At 47.0% G+C, this 20206-nt stretch overlaps 1 protein-coding gene across 1 annotated transcript in view; it reads left to right on the forward strand.

Moving 5' to 3' along the window:
• ST6GAL1 (ST6 beta-galactoside alpha-2,6-sialyltransferase 1) overlaps positions 1–20206 on the forward strand; it is a 100813-nt gene that overhangs the window by 32228 nt on the left and 48379 nt on the right. The window contains exons 2-3 of the mRNA XM_065410348.1: positions 5793–5854; positions 14738–14808. The gene's annotated coding sequence lies outside the window, so the exon portion shown is untranslated. The remainder of the gene's footprint in view (positions 1–5792; positions 5855–14737; positions 14809–20206) is intronic.

Below are 20206 nucleotides of genomic sequence, written 5' to 3' on the forward strand. Positions count from 1 at the left end.
CTTGTCCTGAGTGCGCATGTGAAAGGTCCAGTGCATGGTGTTGTTCACAGAGAAAGACTATGTTCTTTGTTAGCAACTTCATTTATCTGTCTCAGGAATTCACTCCCTTTTTCCCATTGCCACAGACACATCTGCGAATGTCTCCCAACCCAGCCTGGCATCACACTCCCAGAGGCTAGCGCAGATTAGGAGAAGGAAGAGGAAGACGCGTGAAGACATGTTTTATGAACTTATGGACTGCTCACGAGAGCAGGCAGCCCAGACGACACAGTGGAGGGAGAACTTGTCACAAATGCACAGAGCAGTCATGGAACGGGAGGAGAGGTGGTGCCAGGAGGACCAGCAGGCTACTCAAACCCTGCTTGGACTAATGAGGGAGCAAACGGAGACACTCCGGCGCCTAGTGGATGTTCTGCAAGACCGGAGGCAGGAGGACAGAGCCCTGCTGCTGTCTATCTCTAACCGCCCTCCCCCGCCACCAAGTCCCACACCCCCCTCACCAAAAGTCCAAAGAAGGAGGGGCGGCAAGGGCCGTTAAAACTTTCAGTCGGCCCCTGCACACTGCTGCAGCACTGGAAGGCTCTCGTTCCACAAAGTTTGAAAAGTCCTTTCCTACCCATCTCACACTAGCCCACGTCCAAGTTTCCTCCCCCCCCTTTTCATGTGCGGTTCATAATAAAACATCTGTTTCTGTCAAGTACTGTTTCCGAGAGTGTCTTTTAGAGGGGATTCTGGCTGAAGGGGGGGAAGGGGTTTGTTACTTGGACAGGACAGTCACCTGTAGCAGGCTACAGAGGCGGGGGCAGGTCCAGCATCAGGACACATACACAGTGCAGTCACCAGTTACCCTGGTCAGTCTGGGAGGCGGTTTTCATGTTCTGGGGTGCGAGGGGGTTGATCTGTGACTTTGTGGCGGGGGAGGGCAGTTAGAGATCTTATGCCGCGGTCCTTATCCTGGATCACAGAGCCACACAGCAGAGGGTCTGTTACCCTCCGCCCCCTGCCAGAAAGTCACTTGGCCGACACATACACGCAGTCCCGCCCAGGACTGCTGGCAGGCTGCGTTGAAACAACCAATCCAGCACTGCGGAGCCTGTCATTCCCGGAGTTTAGAAGCATCATTTGCATCAGAACACTAAACCCGCCCCCCGCCACAGTCTGCGTCCCCGGTTTAAAACATTCCCGCGAAAACAGTAAGAAAGAGAACTTTGTTCATTAACAAAACGGAACAGATTTTATTTGTTGGGAAGGTGGGGAAGGGGGTATGTAACTTGGAAGGATAGTCAACAGTAACTGGGTAAAGAAACGGGGGCAGGTTCAGCATCTGTGTCCACAAAGTAAACAGTCACTGGAGACCCTGCTCAGTCAGGAACCTGGCTTTCAAAGCCTCCCTGATGCACAGCGCGTCCCGCTGGGATCTTCTAATCGCCCGGCTGTCTGGCTGGGCGTAATCAGAAGCCAGGCTATTTGCCTCAACCTCCCACCCCGCCATAAAGGTCTCCCCCTTGCTCTCACACAAATTGTGGAGCACACAGCAAGCAGCTATCACAATGGGGATATTGGTCTCGCTGAGATCACAGCGAGTGAGTAGGCTTCTCCATCTCCCCTTGAGACGGCCAAAAGCACACTCCACCACCATTCTGCACTTGCTGAGCCGGTAGTTGAATAGTTCTTTCCCTGAGTCCAGTGCGCCAGTGTAGGGCTTCATGAGCCAGGGCATGAGCGGGTATGCAGGGTCCCCGAGGATGACTGTAGGCATCTCCACATCCCCAACAGTTACTTTGTGGTCCGGGAAGTAAAGACCTTCCTGCAGCCGTCTAAACAGACCAGAGTTCCTGAAAACCCGAGCGTCATGAACCTTGCCAGGCCATCCAACGTTGATATTAGTAAAACGTCCCCGATGGTCCACCAGTGCTTGCAGCACCATGGAAAAGTATCCCTTTCGGTTGATGTACTGGCTGGCCTGGTGGTCCGGTCCCAGGATAGGGATGTGAGTCCCATCTATAGCCCCACCGCAGTTTGGGAATCCCATCTCGGCAAAGCCATCTATGATGAGCTCCACGTTTCCCAGGGTCACTACCTTAGATAGCAGTAGCTTGACGATTGCCTTGGCTACTTGCATGACAGCAACCCCCACGGTAGACTTGCCCACACCAAAGTGGTTAGCGACGGACCGGTAGCTGTCTGGTGTTGCGAGCTTCCAGAGGGCTATGGCCACTCGCTTCTGGACAGTCAGGGCTGCCCGCATCCGGGTGTCCTTTCGCTTCAGGGCAGGGGACAGCAACTCACACAGTTCGAGGAAAGTCCCCTTCCGCATGCGAAAGTTGCGCAGCCACTGGGATTCATCCCAGACCTGCAGCACTATGCTGTCCCACCAGTCCGTGCTTGTTTCACGGGCCCAGAATCGCCGTTCAACAGTATCCACAAGACCCAGTGACAGCGAGATGTCCTGGGCGCTGGGTCTCATGTTCTCTGAGAGGTCGGAGCTAGTGTCCGACTTCATGCCGTCACGGTGGTGCCGTAGCCTCCTCTCATGATTTATCTGCAGCTGCCTCTGGTACAGGTGGATGAGAAGCTGCGAGGCGTTGAGAACTGCCACAACTGCAGCGATGGTCGCAGCGGGATCCATGCTCGCACTGCTGTGGCGTCCGCGCTGTCAGTAATCAGAAAAGCGCGCGAACTGATTTCCCGCCGGCGCTTTCAGGGAGGGAGGGAGGGAGGGCGGGAGTGACGGACGGATGACGACAGGCGCCCAAAAGCACCCTCGGCACATTTTTTTACCCAGAAGGCATTTGGGGCTCGACCCAGAATTCCAATGGGCAGCGGGGACTGTGGGAACTGTGGAATAGCTGCCCACAGTGCACCGCTTCCAATGTCGACGCTTGCCCCGTTAGTGTGGACTCACAAAGTCTCACAAAGTCGAATTACTGTCCTTAGTGTGGACACACACGTTCGACTTTGTAATATCGATTCCACATAGTCGAATTAACTAAAATCGAAGTACTCTCGTAGTGTAGACATACCCTAAGTGACTAATGTTATTCTTCAGTTTGCAAATTTATAAATCTCAGAGTGTCAAAAAAATTGTGGAAAAAAAACAAGTAGCACGGCTACCACTAAAAAAATTGTGCATTCGCTGCTGGTGTGAAGGATGGCTTGAAACTGTCTCCAGTTTTCTTAACAAGCAGGAGTTTATATCCAGAAGGCTCAGCTCAGAACAAGTTGTGCAAATAGGCACTCACTGCAGTTGGTTACAAATCAAGATGTGTGTGGAGGAAGTGGGGGAAGGGTCAGGAAACTCTTCCCACTAGCTGTTTATTGATCCAGGCCCCTCTCCTCTCTGCACAAGAGCCTGTGCTGGCTGCCTACAGCCCTGGGGCAGCAGGAATCTTTGCAGACCTGTGTGATGGTTCCCAGTGGCAGCTTCACCTTCCAAGCACTAGTGCTTGTGGGTGGGGCTGCAGGGGCTTGGCTGCTTGTCTTCCCACCTCAGCTGCGTGATGAGGGGTGGAAGGCTTTTCGGGCTGATGGGCCCTATTCATGGCTGATTGCTCTGGAGCCTGGTGGTAGGGAGAAGGGCTATTATACTGCCTTCCCTGCTGTCCCTTATGCTAGGAGACCCCACATCCTGAATGAGACTTTGAGGCAGGCCCAACCTCCCTCAGCTGTTGTTCCATGAGGACCCCACTGATACATATGGCTGTGTGTGTATGGAGTCTGGGACTCTGCCTCCTGGAGAATAGCCAAGGCTGGGTGGCTCTTTGGAGACACTGCCATACTCTGATTCCAGTCGGACTTTGGGGGCATTGAGCTATGGTAGAGCTTTAGTCAGGGTCCATCCGCATTAAGTGGGAGGATCAGGGTTTGGCCCATATAGTGTTTCTTCTCTGGAAAGCCTATCCTAACTAAAGGTTCATTCCTCACATCACCTCAGCTGAGTAATAAACACACCGTTGCTTAAACTATACTGCAAGTCAGGTGGGATTCGCTGGTATATCTGAAGGCAGAATTTATCCCACATGTATCACTAGAGCCCCAAGATATGGCAAAGTTTTGGCCAGGATGAAAGGACAAATTGTTCGCTGCTGGACCAGCAGATACAGAATTGCCACCCATAGAAAACAGGGTAACTTCTGCTGCTCTTAACAACACACAAGGATTTACCTGCTTTTTCAAGTTACATACTTTTAAACACAACACATAGGGCCTGATCCAAAGGCCACTGAAGTCTCTGGGAGTCTTTTTGTTGACTTCAGTGGGCTTTGGATCAAGCCCAAAGTGAAGTATTTCTTGAAAAAAAGGCAGAGGCGTACCACAGAACCTACTCCTTTCCCCTTTGTGTTGGCCAGTTTCCAGCTGTTGCTGCATTGAACCAGTTCTTCATGGACATTAAGGTTGTTTTTCAGGGACTGATTCTTCAGTACGAAGGAATGCTACGGTGGTGCAGTATAACTATGTTTTGTTGTGCAGTGATGTATTTAATACTCTAGCTGAGGGCTTGTCTACCCATAAACCACTCCAGCAGCACTGCTGTGGTGCTTCAGTGAAGACACTCCCTATGCCAACAGGAGAGGATCTCCTGTCCCTGTAGTTAATCCACCTCCCTGAGAGGTGGTAGCCAGGTTGACAGAAGAATTCTCCCATCACGGCTGTCTATACTAGGGGTTAGGTCGGTTTAACTGCATTGTTCAGGGGTATGGATTTTTCACACTCCTGAGTGACGTAATTATACTGACCTAATTTCCTAGAGTAGACTAAGCCTGAGAGAACCTCAGGGAAAAACCTGTGGTTAGCAGTTTTTCAAATAGATATTCAGATATCATGGTGATGGGTGTATGTGTAGGTGTGTGGTCTATAACCCCACAGTAAAATTACACACACTCTCTCCCAGGGTTTCTGTTTGGTTGCACTAAATACATGAGAATAAAACTCGAGCCCATCTCTTCATTTCCCAGCATCTTACTCGATACAGCCGTCTTTTGTAGGTGACAGGGGTAACTTAACTGTATCTGTCCAGATGGTATCAGTAATAAATCAATGGGAACACAGTGCATCCATCTGATAAATGAATGATACAAACAAGCGTGTTCTTATCTAAAGCTACTTTCAATTAGAGTTTAAGCAAATGCACACATAGGCAATAGGTTTAGGACATCACAGATATAGTTACCCACAGTCTAACATAAGAACGTCCAGACTGGGTCAGACCAAAGGTCCATCTAGCCCAATATCCTGCCTTCTGACAGTGGCCAATGCCAGGTGCCCCAGAAGGAATGAACAGAACAGGTAATCATCAAGTGATCCATCCCCTGTTGCCCATTCCCAGCTTCTTGCAAACAGAGGCTAGGGACACCATCCCTGCCCATCTTGGCTAATAGATCCATCAATGACCATCTTCCATGAAGATGGTTCATCTTCATGGAGGATAGGTCTCATGGTCTGAGATGGTTTTGAGTGATCACCAGCTGGGCTTCCAGGGGCCCTCTTTCCGTCCAGCTGATAGGGAGTTTAGGTGTCATCTCCTTGCCCGAGGAAAAGCTCCGAGGTATTTACTTTTACCATATCTTTTATAGCTAAGTCTATAACTCTATTTGGTTTTCAGCTGGCAGTGGCTGAACATACAAAATGGATCAGTGCTGTACTGTCAAGTTCTGGGGTACACACAGGAATGTCAAATTCTGGGGTAACCTACAAGGTGGCGGTGGTTTTTCCTGTCAGAGCAGATATTTGTGCTACACTAGAGAAAACGGGTAACATCTTGATCATTTTCTTTTCTTCCATTGTTTACTCAGCCATGGGGGCAAGTGAATTTCCACCTTCTTCAAACAGGAGGGGATTGGAATGAAAATTGCAAGTATTACCTCCCCTATTAGTTCTCTTATCAATAATCCCCCCCCAATAAATTAACAACTGTGGCCTGCACATGCACTATGTTTAAAGTAAACCATCTGCCCTCCTAAGCCAACAGGCATTAGAACTTGCTGCACTATTAACTAAATGGAAAAAATGGTGTCTGCCTATTGGTTGCCTATAATCTGCTAGGCCAGTGGTGATATCTTAAAATAAGCATTGGAACCACTTTAACATCCTCCTATGCCAGCCCAAACAAGTTTATCTTCTTCTACAGGCCAGGGGGAAAGGGAAGAAAACAATGGCAGTAAAAGGACTTCTTGTTTGATAACATTCACCTGTTTCCTGCCTCCAGGAGATGCAAAGAGCTGCACTAGCTGGTTAGGGGCTTTCAAGCTGACTGGAATAGTCCTAGTTAGACTTTAGGAAGTCTTCATTGTTTTTTTTTTTTTTGCCTCCTGATTTCAGATTTTAACTTCATAGGTAGTGACTTGCCTTTCTAGCTGGGGTTTGCCGTTATTTCTGGTGCTGCTGGATGCTTGCCCTGGAGAGAGATCTCTCAGGATGGCACACGGCTGTGTTCAAGGCTTGAAAAATTTTCTGGGCAATTGCTAACCAGAGACTGATAAAAAAAGATGTGGAGGAGGGCACCATGATGTTCTAGGCAGAGTGAGTGTTGGAATTCCTCCAGCATGCTATCCTGAATGGGCTTGAGCCCTCCAGGCAAGATTCTGAGCTGTACCTCTCTGGAGATAAACCTGGGTGTGGGGGGAAAAGGTGGTTTCATACCACCCATTGTGCCTCCTGTATACTGGCCTCAGCTGGCAGCCTATGCATTTATGCTTGCTTCTCATCCATGGGTGTTTCTGCAGCTCAGAATAGCCAGAATGCAAAGCACTCTGACCATGTCCCTCCCACTCCACCAGTCCCCCTCCTGGGCCCACCCCGGTATACCTGTGCTCAAGAGGTGGCAGAGGGCTGTTATGCCACGCCCATGCCATTTGTGGAACTTCCCAATAGTGAGGAAATTCTCAGCTGGGAGGATCTGGTTGTCTTCTAGCCTTTTTGTTTCAGCAGCACTAGAGAACTGGGGCCATGACCTTTTCCATTAGACTGGCTAGCGAGTGTCTGTTAAATTTTAATCCGCTTTGTCTCCCTCTTGCGACGGGGATGAGAAAAATAGTTAGCTCATTCCTCCAACCCCAGAGCATGTGTTGCTGGAGATGCCATCTAATAATCTCAGACTAAGGGCTTGTCTACACGGAGACTTAGTGTATGGCAAGCTGGAGTGTGAGTCTACAGTGCATAGCTTGCCGCACACTTACTGGCCATGTGGACCTTGCTACCGTGCACTAAAAGTTCTGTAATGCACTTTCAGCTACTGCTCTTTCAAAGAACACACCACAGAACTATAATTAGGTGGCCACAGGCTTCACATGGTCAGCTCGCGTGGGTAGATTTAACCCTGGCTTGCCACACACTAAGTCTCTGTGTAGACAAGCTTGAGGTACCGTAGTTAATGGTATTAGCGCTGGAGTGCTAGCTAAATACATTCTGACAGAAAGCTGGAAAAATTACTAGACTTTCAACGGGATACCATATTCTTCTTCACTTCCTGTCTTAAACCATTGCATAGTACTGAATAGTTGTGGCATTCCATCCCAGAGGAGATTACATGTTTGAAGCAGATGAAATAATTTCTTTCAGGATGAGATGAGCTATGTAAGTAGAGGATAGTAAATCTCTAAGAAGGACGCACACGTTGTTTTGTTCTAGGGTAATGCATTGTGCATTCATCCTTCACTCTTGGTAGCCCACGTATAAGCTTTCGCTTTCACAATCCTCTTTGAGAAGATATGTGGAATGTCAATGTTTCAACCAGAAGTGTGTCCTTTCTTCTTTCTGCCCTTCCCCTCCATTTATCTTTGTCCCTCTGTCTTTTTCTCTTATTTCATTCTATTTTCATTTTCTTTGTCTGTGTTCTCCCCCTTTCCTTCTCTCCTTCTCAAAGCAGAGTAAGGAGACCCACAGAATCAATTTACCCCTGGGACCAGCTGTAGAATAAAATGGACTGAGTTTGCAAGGATTCAGTCTGCAACTGGCTTCATCTGGAAAAGATTTCAGTGGTTCTTCCTCTCTGCTGGTGCTGCCAGTGGCCTTCAGGGCAGCAGGAGGATAGGCAGAGCCGTGAAATGCTGCTGTATTAGAACTACTCCACTGCTGAATGCTTTCTCTCAAGGGAAATGGCATGTTATTCTCTGGGATAGGTTGGCTAATGTCCCAGATGTGACACTGGTGCCTGATGAGGCCAAGGAAGAGATATATGCCTAAATAAGTTTGTTTTTTAAACAGGCTATAGTACAGGGGTTCTTAAACTGGGGGTTGGGACCCCTCAGGGGGTTGCGAGGTTATTACATGGGGGGTTACGAGCTGCCAGCCTTCACCCCAAGCCCCGCTTTGCCTCCAGCATTTATAATGGTGTTAAATATATAAAAAAGGGTTTTTTAATCTATAAGGGGGGTTGCACTCAGAGGCTTGCTATGTGAAAGGGGTCACCAGTACAAAAGTTTGAGAACCACTGCTATAGTATGTCTTTTGAGAGTAAATCTGGAGCCTTTCCTTATGGAGATGTGTATAGGGGTAAATGGGAAAATCTGGAAGGGACTGGGGAGAAAATGGCCGATCTGGTGATAATTCCCTTTAACACAATTCAAATTAATAGAGCATCATTTATTTTGAAAAGTCTCAGAAATCTGATCATAAGGGCAGAACTCAGCAGTCAAGTGAAACGATGCAACTCCACTTAAATCCAGTGGGTTTCCCCAGGCTTCTGCCAGTGGTGAATTTTCCTGGTGTCTCTACATGCTATAGAGAACCCTAGCCTCTCTTAGGGGTGGGCTCTGAACTCAAGGGAGTGCTGCAGAGATCCTTTCTGTCTTTTTGATGCACCCCTCTGGGACTTTGCAGCACTGTTTGAGACTAGCATAGGACAGCCTCAATGATGGACACATTGCTGTCTGCTGGGGAGGAGGAGCCACAGGGCTTGGTTCTCTGTTGCCACGTGCCTTGTGCATTCATTTGCACCAGTGCAGAGTGAGTGTAAAACACTATCATTCTGGTGTGGTGGCATTTTACACTGGCTTTACATGGGTATAAATGACTGAACGGGGCAACAGAGAATCAGGCCCGGCCGTTCCCTGCCCCCTGAGGAAGTGGTGTGGCCCTCATTGCTGGTTTAGCGCTGGGAGGATCCTTCACAGGAGCTTCCATGGCTTCCTCATTCATCTCCTGCGTGCATTTCAGGTTCCTAGCCTACACGTTCGTTTTCTTCCCTTGGGAATTTTCTCCCCCCTTTCTCTTCAGTCCAGTCAGAATCTGTTCCTGGGCAGTGCAGACGTCTCCTGACCGTGCTTGTCTATAATTCTTTGCCAGGGCTGCGCCTCAGACTGCACAGAGTTTAAGTGGATTTAAACACATTGTAGCTTTTTGTTATAGCTCATGTTTCTCAGGGTTTATTTTTAGCAATTTTTGAGCTTTGTGTAGATGTCCAAAAATCAGGGTGTTTTGGGGGTTCTCTTTGTATATACCAGGGGTGGCCAAACTTACTGACCATCTGAGCTAGGTATGACAATCTTCATAAATTCAAGAACCGGGGCACACCTGCCAGGGACTGGGGCTTCAGCGCTGCTCCTACTGAAGCTCTGAGCCCCGGCAGGTGCGTCCGAGACCCCTCCTCCATGCTGCAAGGCAGAGGTCTCAAGCTTCCCCCCATTTGGTAGGTGGAGAATGGACATGGGGGGGACTCCGCGAGCCACACTTAAACGCTAAAAGAGCCGCATGTGGCTTGCCACCCCTGGAATATACTGTAATGAATAATGTATATAATATACATTACTCATTACAACAGTATATGCTATGCTGTGTTATACTATACACTATACTTAGTTCGCTTTCCAGTCACATATGAAGGGAAGTTCAAGCAAGTGGTTGTGGTGGGAACCAGATGTGGAATGTCGTACGTGCTGTAAAATGTTGCTGAAACCTCTTCACCCATTTTCCAGCTTGTACCACCAGGCAAGTATCTGCCTCTTTGGTTTGGCTAATTAATTTATGTTGCATGCAGACTAAAAGGAATCTAATCTATATGCATGTGTTTCTTCACTCCTCCATCGTCCCCCACCCAGTTTAGATCACATAAAGGAGCACTGGGGGGGGGGGGCGGGCATAAAGTCTTCTGTGAATAGAGCCACAAGCAGGACATCTTCTTCATGTGCTCTTAATCCCTTGATGCTACTAGCTGGGATTTCCCAGCATGGCTTGTGAATGCATTAGAGCTCCAGCCCTGCCATCTCCCAGGAGTTAATAGCTTCAGCATTGCAGCACTGTAGCAGCATTCCAGTCTCAGGGCCATCCCTCTTGCATGAGCTCACTGGCTGTCTGAAGAATGGTTGTATTCTTCATTATTTTTTCTTAGTCTGAGTTCTTTGGAGGGGTGGGTTTCACCTGAGATCTTGGATTATTTTACCCAGGAGCATTGCGAAAAGCCTCCATAACATCTCTCCTTCTCTTCCCCCCTTTTTCTATTAACTTTTATTTTAAGTTGCTCTTTCCTACCTCCCACTCCCACTGGGAGTACTCTAAGCTGACAGGACACAGATGTGGTAAGAGGAGTCTTCCGCTGTTTGCAAACCCTGCCATCTTGTCTGTAATGGTCAAACCAAAAAAGCACCCTTGAGTCCCCACTTGGCAGCAGAAAGTACAGCTGTTGGACATTTGATCAGTCCAAAAATAATCGGTTAGATATTGGTCAAATAATGTCTAAAATGGCCAAATGTTTTAAAGCACTAATTAACTGTTTACTAATTTATTGTGACACCAGTAACAAAAAAGAGTAAGTATCAGAGGGGTACCTGTGTTAGTCTGTATCCACAAAAACAACGAGGAGTCCAGTGGCACCTTAAAGACTAACAGTTTTATTTGGGCATAAGCTTTCGTGGGTAAAAAATCTCACTTTTTCAGATGAATGGAGTGAAAATTACAGATACAGGTATAAATATATTTGCACATGAAGAGAACGGAGTTACCTTACAAATGGAGAACCAGTGTCGACAAGGCCAAAAGCTTATTCCCAAATAAAAAAGTAAGAATTTATGGTCTCCGGTAGGCTTAGCCTTAGGTAGGTAGTTATGCCTAATTACAAAAAACGAGTTACTTAACTGAGTTAATGCAAAACACAATGAAACAAAGTTTTAAACAATGAAAGAATAATAATTATTTTTTGAGCAATGTTATGTTACCCTTTAAATGTGCCTGTTTTTCAGGCCTGACCAGTTACAAAAGAAAAGAAAAATGAAATTAAACAGAAATAAAACAAAACTGTAAAATAAAAGATTTTTTTAAATGCACGTATGCTAGGTAATGAGCAGACCAACTCTTCATGTGGCTTAATGGCTGTGTTGTGGGAGGAGGGAGGAGGTTTAATGACTGTGAACCCTCCTCTTTCTCCCCAATTCTCTTCTGAGTTAATTTCTGTATGTTTGTCTAGTCAGTTTAGATAAGCTGTTCAGGGCATGGACTGTGCCTTTTAACTTTTTTTTAATGTTTTGTAAACTGCCATGTACGTTGATAGCCAGGTACACAAATTAAGATATATATGCATACATATAATGTTCTAGAAAATTCTAGCCAATCAAGATGTTCAGCTTTCAATTAGTTTACCTTTTTCCTAACAGGTGGCATTAGCATGTAATAATGTGAGTGATCAAAGCTTTTAAGTAGGCTTGCTTACAAATGGCATCATGATGCAATCAAACAGATAGGCCACCGCCTACATCAGAGCATTCTTGCTGGAATATTTGACAATATTTGACCATGGTCAGATAATAGGTGGTCAGTTGACATTATTGTACTGGTCAATTGATCGGCTTGCCCAGCCTACAGCTGTTAGATCTATGGATCAGACTCCATGTGGAATTTACATTGTAGAAATCTCAGTCTGGCATCACAGCCCCAATGTATTTCCTTTTCTGTGTTGTTTTTTGTTTTCTAGTATTCTAACTTAGTGAAAAGAAGGAGAAAATGAGTCAAAAATCTAAAATGTAGGCAGAAGAGCAGAGGAGGGAGCTTGATATGATGTGGAATTCACTAATATCAATTTGTATAATCTTGGTTTACATGTTCTGCATTCTCATTGTCCATAACTTACAGTGGCGAATAGAGAGAATACCAGGTTTTCCTGGGGCAAATTAAGTTTGGATGGACCTTGCTAATGAGGTAATACTCAGAGAGATGAGTTAAAGCCAACTTCTGTTACATAATGTTTTGAATAGAACTGGTTGGAAAAAACTGATTTGTAAAAACCAAAACTTTTTGAGGAAGTGTATTGGTTTTGACAAAAGTTTTGGGAAGGTTTCTCAGGTTTAGGATAAGAGAGCACAAGAGCTCCATTTTGTAATCCTGTATTACATTCCAAAGGCCCAAAGTATGTATGTGTATGTTTAAAAAGCAATTAAATGTTAAAGATCCAATTATTTTAAATCTCAGTTACTCTATATACAACATATACGGGAACATGGGTTCTGAAGTAGGGGTTGCGAGACCCATGAAATCCTTAAAAAAAAATATCAGCCACTGATGGCCTGGAATTGAATCTAATGGGCAGCTTTCTAAACCCACGCACATGACAATGCTGCTGAAAATAGTCTGAGAGCTTTTTGTGTAGCTGATTACAGGCTGTTCTTTCTTTCCTTTCTTCCTTCCAGAATACCCTTTGTAGGGTTGCATTTCTAATCTTATAAAATATGTCATGAGACTAAGCTTCCTCAGGCTGTTTAGTTATTAAAAGGACATGCACAGTTCATTCAACATGTTGCATGCTTTGAGTTCCTTACTTTAGGCCCTGATCCTGCAAACACTTATGTAAATGAGTGAAGTTCCTTATGGGTGGTTCTGCTGAGGCTACTCTTGTGAGTAATGTGCGTAAAATTACAAAGGCCCCAGTCCTGCAATGAGCGTCACATGGGCAGAACTCTGCACCTTCTTAGACCTTGCTGTAGGGTCCTGGCTTATGGTTCCAATTTTACAAAAGGTTACTCAAGAGCTTAACTTTCTGCACTTCAATTAAGTAGTTCCAATGAAGTCAGTGGAACAGCTTGCAGTGTATAAAGTTAAGTACCTGCATAAAACTTCTCAGGTTCAGGGCCTTATTTAGCATGTTATACCATAATGCACCACAGGGAGAAACAAAATAGAATTTTAAAGGTGACCTGCAAAGTAAAAGCAAATAAAAGAACATTTGGTTTTGTTCCCTTCTTGTTTCTTGCACGAAAAAGATCTGAAAGGTTCTTGTTGTGCTTTTACTTTAAAGAGGTTTTAATATTAAGGAATGTCAAGGTTTTCCCTGGTTTGCTGAGTTGTGTTCACAACAGTTTTAACCAGGGTAGAGAAGATCTGAATATCTAATATAAAAAACAAGCAAAGAAAAACACGTTAAACACCTTTCTGACCACCTTTATACATCACTAGCTAGAAACGACACATACTTTCCTCCTCTTTTAGATCGCCTTTAGTATTGCAAGATTAATCACTCAGAGGTGTTCACTGGGGGCAGAAAAGGGAAAAGTGGTACGTTACACAGTCAATTTGGAACCGAGTACGTTTAAAAATAACCAAGTGGAAAGTAGTGTCAGGTGCTGCATTAGCCCTGGAGTTGTTTTGCTATTTTTGTGGTTTTACAACTAGCTTTTAAAAAAAGGTTTTCTCTCCCTTGTTACTGTGTGAAATTCCCATGCAAACAGGAGAGAGAAGTGAGTAAGGGTCTGATACAAAGCCCATTGAAGTGAGTGGAAAGACACCTAGTGATTTCAGTGGGCTTTGGGTCAGGCCCTAAATGACTTCACAAGGGCAAAGTGAGACTGACTATATGCAGAATGCCACCAAACGCTCAAAGTAAACGGTCTGAAAATATAGAGAATAGGGAAGAACTCCTCAGGTGGTCTAACTTGGTGTAGTAGCTACATTGACTGAGGATCCTGGCCCATTGAGGGGCAGATTTTCATAAGTGCTTATCAACCATGATTGGGGCCAGACTTTCCAAAGAGCTGGGGCCCCAGTTCAGCAAAGTAAGCATGTGCCTGACTTTAAGTACAGGAGTTGTCAGTCCCATTGCCCTGTTTGTGTGCATAAAGTTAGCTAGGTGCTTCAGTACTTTGCTCAGTGAGGGCCCTGGCTCCTGTTTGGGCACCAAAACAAAGTGGCCAGACTTTCAAATACTCCCAGCATTCGTCCAGGAACTGCTGGGAGCTGAGCTCTTTTGAAAATCTGTCCCTCAGCCTCTGATTTACAGTTCAACTTGCTTTAACCTTGTCTAGCTACAAGTTCTAGAACAAAGTGTTTTTTTTTTTTTTGATGATTGTATCCCTTTAAGATAACAAGAGGAAATAAACATGTTTTCATGGTGTGCAAAGGTTGCTGGTAAATTCAGATAGTTCACTGTCAGAACAGTTTTTTTTTTTTTTTTTCACTCTCACATGGATTTTTACAGTACACTTTTGATCCCACTCACCTGTCAGGGTTAAGTAATGTAAAATTTAAGCTCTGTGCCAACTGCCCATTGAACATCTTCTCTTGCGCAATGATCTGAACAAGCTTGCTGCTGCTACGGGAATTGTGGTTTTTTGTTTTTGTTTTAGCAGTGTAATGTTAGAAGTCATACAGCTGTAGATGGGATTATGAGTCTCTACCCTGGATGACTGCATTCTCAAGTAGCCAAGCTTCCTTAGCTGAGGTTTTGATTGAAAGGTTCATTAGGGATTCCTTCCTACTCCAGGATCTCTGTCTGAACAAAATACTCTTTAAATTAATCACTTGCTGCTTTTCTTCCAGGTAGAGCAATGTTTCCTAGCATGAGGGCGGAGCCTCCTTTGGTGTATCAGACTAGTTGGTGGGAAGCATGAAAGTGTGAGTAAAAAAACTTAGGAACCACACTGTAAATGTTTTGTTGCACCCTCCCTTCCTATTCCCATTGTCGCTGCATGCTCAGGTGGATGGCAGTAGGAGTAGCCCCAAGCTTCGTTGCCTTGCTCCTGTGGCACTTGGTTCAGCCTTGTGTTGCACCGTTGGGAGCCTCCCTCCCCCGGAACACTAAAGCAGTGTAGACTTTTGGTGAGTGGGAGTATGGGGAGGGGGATCAGAATTAGCAGGGAGGACGTGGGGAGCAGGGGAGGGGAAGAGGAGAGACACGTAAAAGAGAAAAAAAAGGCAAAGAATTGCAGAGCAAAGAGTAAAGGAGGGGATGTGAGAAAAGATGGACAAAGTGAGAGAGAACCAACTGGGTCGAGATATGTTGTGGGAGGTCTTGGCGGGTGTCCATCTGCCAGTCTGTTGCTGGCACAGAGGTGCCAGAGGCAAAGCAACAGGGGTTCGTTGCCCAGCGTGCTTCGCGCCAATAAACACACCGGGGTGGAGAAACAATCAAAGGTTTATTTGAGATCTCAAAGTGGTGCAAGGAGACAGGCAAATCTCAAATCGAGCACACCAGAACAAAACAGTTTCTCTCTTCTTATACCTTACAACCAACCCCCCCCTTCTCTCCCCCTGCACCACCCCCCCCTACTCCCCTTTCTACCGAAGACATGTTCATACATTTAAGCCGTTAAGTCATTCTAGGGCTATAAATCTAGCTTGTTAGTAACATTCCTCTAAACAATCATTGGGCCCTATTTACTCTAGTTTACCACTCCTCCTCCAGCTAGAAACATGCAAACCTCATCATTATTGCTTAGGACCTGGTTATAAGCAAGGTCGTAATAGGTAACTGACTATTTACACATTCCAATTCCTGTCCTTGGCTTTTAAGGCCGCTTAAAGTTAAATATGGAAGAACAGAGTTTAAACATGGAAGAACTCTGGTTCATATATAGGCCTAATGACGCCATCAGTTCCCTCCTTTGAGAATACTCAACAAACTTTTGGCTGAGTTTTCTCATATTCTGTAGACAAGATATGATTGAGTGCCATGGAGCTGGGGTTCTCAATGAGAGGGTATGCTGGGATTTCTGGGGAACGGGGGGCACAAAGCTCACGGAGGAGCAATTTAAAACAAGCAATCAGGAGGAGGGTGACCAGGCACAGTACCACACCTGTGAGGAGGAGACGCACAAGGCTATTTCCCAGTCCTCCTAGGTTGGGCAACCAACTCCAAAGGGAATCGAAACCTGTGGGTTCCCTTTCCTGAGCCTTCCACTGCTCAAAAGCCTGTTCGGCTGACAGGACATGCTTGTTAATGTCCTGTGAGTTTTCCGGGACATAAGTACAACATTCACTCCCAATAAGGGCACACACTCCGCCCTGGGAGGCTAAAACATAATCTAAGGCCTGTCTGTTTTGCAGGGACAGCAACCGGAGCTGGTAAAGCTCTGAATTAAGGCTTTTCTCTATGGCCAAGGTCTCATTGGCATACTTGGTGAGAAACACAGAGAGCCTACGATAAAATTGAGCCAGTCGTCCCACCCCATAGGATGGGAGAAAGATCATACCCAATCTGTCTCCTTCTGAAATGGGCTCTGGGGTGGCATACAAAGATCTATGCTGCCTAGGGCGGCCAGGGGGCAGTTTAGGGAAAACACGAAGGGGAGGGGCAAGATATCCTAGGTAGCAGCTTCCATACCACCGATGCGGCAGCCACTTATAGGCAGAGGTACCGCAAAGATAAAAGGAGTGGCCATTCCCTACCAAGCCATTATAACCGCTACTCCACTTATTTGCTTGTCTGGCATTCAACGATCCGAGCCAGGTGGTAGAGTTGGATTTGCCTTCAACATAGACAGGGATGGAAGTGTCACTGTCAGGGGATAAATAATACTGACAGGTGCTATTCCCAGCAAACCAGGTGTGATTGCTGGACTTAAACTGTCGATAGCACACTAAACCAGGGGCCACTGGCCGCAACCTGATAGGGGAAGGGATATACGTTGAGTTGGCCTGCGGCTTCCAGGGGTCGTCCCTTAACGCATACTGGGACTCAATGGTACAGTTCTGTGACAAGGGGGTACCTGAGACATTTTTCCCCCTACTGAACCATCCCCAACAAATATCTGACCAATTCTGGGGAACTACCCTCCAGGGTAACCCTGCAGCATGGTGCGGGATTTGGGAGCATACCCAGCAGTTGGAGAGGTTAAACTCTTGGGCAAAGCAAACCTTCAGGGACTCATATGTATTTGTCTCTAAGTTAGTAGGGATTCCTTTCCATCCCGCATGCGCCTGGGGGGAAACGGGAGTTAACAAGAGGAGTGTCTCTATGGGAAAGAGCACCACTGTGGCAGACCCTAGACCTGAACCCATATTGGGCAGGTGACCCTAGGGCCTAACCATCACAATTCCCCAAATACCCACAAAATAACAATTACTAATAGCAAGCAGATTAAAAACAACAGGGACCAGGCCACCAGGTTAGGCCGGCCCTGTGAAAATAAACACAACCAACGCTCAGAGGTCTCGCGGGGAGTGCGCTGTGACTGTCCAAAGAGAGCACAGGGCATTCCCAGCAGACACTATTGTCGCCTGAATAACAGCTTAAGTCCCAGATTGTCGCTGGCAGTCTTCTCTGCAGGCTGGACGGTCCACCGTTCAGGAGCAGGCACTGCTTTCAGGCGAGAGTGATGAATCCAGTTCTTGTGTCCCTCAACCTTTGCCGCTGTATGGGTGACCAGCAGGACGGTGTGAGGTCCCTTCCACTTCTCTTGGAGAGGCTCGTCCTTCCAAGTCCGAACGAGTACGGAGTCACCTGGCTGCAAGGAGTGGATCGGGGCATCCAGCGGGAGAGGCTGCAAATCTTTGGTATACCTGTGGAGAGAACAAAGAACAGCAGACAGAGAGCACATGTACTGAGATAAGAAACCACACCCCATTTCCCACTCCCCTGCCAGAACCGGTGTACCATTCATAGGCCATGCCCTTCCAAACATAATCTCGAAGGGACTGAGCCCTAACCTGCCCTTTGGGAGAGCGCGAATGCGGAGCAAAACAAGGGGCAAAGCATCAGGCCACTTAAGGGAAGCCTCTTGGCAAACCTTTGAGAGGTGCCGCTTAAGAGTCTGATTTGTACGCTCCACTACCCCACTGGCCTGCGGTCGCCATGGCGTGTGAAGCTTCCAGGGGATCTGTAGGGCATCTGATATCTTCTGAACGACTTGGGATGTGAAGTGTGTTCCATTGCCAGATTCCATCCACTGGGGGAGCAATCTGAGCCTTACTCTGTGCTACTCGATATCCTCGGAGTCCAACAAAGTTCAGGAGGCTCACAGTGGCTTTAAGGCAAGAGGTTAGACTCACAGCAGCAATTAACAAGTCATCCACATATTGCAGGAGGAGGACTTTGTCCTCGTTGTCCCACTCCTCCAAGTCTCTAGCCAGGGCCTGGCTGAAAAGGGTGGGGGAATTTTTAAATCCCTGGGCCAGCACTGTCCAGCAGAGCTGCTTTCTAACCCTCCTTCTGTCCTCCCACTCAAAGGAGAAAATCTCCTGAGACTGGGGATCAACCGGAATCGTGAAGAAAGCATCCTTTAAATCCAGGACTGAAAAATGGGTGTACTGCCCCCCTATAGAGGCCAACAATGTATACGGATTGGGAACAAGGGGGTGTAGAGTCTTAACCCGCTCATTAACTGCCCTCAGGTCCTGGACCAGCCGGTATGTGCCATTGGGCTTTTGTACAGGCAAGATAGGAGTGTTCCAAGCTGAGTGGCATTCTCGAAGTACCCCGCACTTTAGGAACTGGTCTATAGTTTCCTGCAGTCCCTCTCTGGCTTCCCTTTTGATTGGATACTGCTTGATTCGCACTGGACCTTTTCCTGGCAAGAGCTGAACAATAATAGGAGTATGATGGGCTGCCTTTCCTGGGATCCCTGATGCCCATACCAGAGGAAAAACCCGCTTCTCCCACTGACTCCACTCTGGGGCTTGCATAGCTGAGGGCTCAATTGCAAGTGTCATTATCCAGGCATTCTCTGGGGGTAAGGTGAGGCTTATTTCATCTTGAGTGAAATGCAGGGTGGCACCTAAGCGACAAAGCAGATCCCGTCCCAATAGAGGCGTTGGACAATCGGGGAGGTAAACCAGTCTGTGAGATAGAGTTCTGTTCCCCAAAGCACATTCCGCTGGGGCATATACTGGGCACTTAGTTCCTTTCCCTGTTGCTCCCACCACAGTGAGGGAATCTGCCACAGGCAGCTGAAGGGGTTGGTTTACAGCAGTTCGTGCAGCTCCAGAGTCTATTAAAAAGTCTATGTCTGAATCTCCCACCCGCATTTTTACTTGGGGTTCCGGGGGCAGGATAGTCCGTCTCCCCTGACACCCCTATTCTTGATCCTCTGCTGCCATCATAGGGGTACCTTCCCTTTCAGGGCACTCATTTTTCCAATGTCCCTCCTTTCGGCACATGGCACACTGATTGCGACCCAGACGTCTTTCTTGTAAGCCAGGGCGCCCACGCCCACGTCCTCTCATTCCCCGGCCCCTTCCACCTTCCTGAAATCTTCCCCTGCCACCAGCCTGTACTGCTGCAACCATCATTTTCACTTGCCTCTTTTCCTTTTCTCCTTCCCTAAGGCTGTAAGCCCTGTTTGCAGTTTCCAGAATCTGTGCCATTGTCATGCCCATCAAATCCTCCTTTTTCTGCAGTTTCCTTTTAATATCAGGGGCAGCACGGCTGGTAAAGATACCCTTTATAATTGCCTCAGTAGCCTGATCATCTGGGTTTGCATTAGTAGTTTGCCTAATGGTATCCCGAATACGCTGCAGAAAAGCAACCGGACTCTCTTTTGGCTCCTGTACTAGCTCATACGGCTTAGCCCAATTGTTATGTCGGACAGCTGAGTGTCGGAGACCATGTAATAGGAGCTCCTTGTATACAGTGAGAAGGGTAAAATCCGCCGGCACATTGGGATTCCACCGGGGGTCTGCTGTAGGGACCTGAGCTGCAGCAACAGGGACGTTTGCTGCATCTGCCTCATGTCTATGCTGTGCCTCCTCCCGTGCCTTAGACACAACCTGATTTCGCTCCACCTCAGACAGCAGGGTCCGCATAAGGACATTACAGTCATCCCAATCAGGCTTATGACTAGCCAGACACCCTTCAAAAACTGAGATAAACTTGCTTGGATTCGTAGAGAATTCCCCTGCCTGTGTCTTAAAAGCTGCCAGATCCACCGAATTAAAAGGCACATGGGTGTAAACCTGCATTGTAGTGGCTAGGCGATTATCTGCTCCAGGACGGGCTATCCGAGTCTCAGTAATCAATGGATAGAATCCCACCGAGGGGGCAATCTCTGGGACCTGAGGCACCCTGTCTTTATAT

The sequence above is a fragment of the Emys orbicularis genome, chromosome 9, assembly GCF_028017835.1.
Source record: "Emys orbicularis isolate rEmyOrb1 chromosome 9, rEmyOrb1.hap1, whole genome shotgun sequence".
Classification (NCBI taxonomy): domain Eukaryota; kingdom Metazoa; phylum Chordata; order Testudines; family Emydidae; genus Emys; species Emys orbicularis.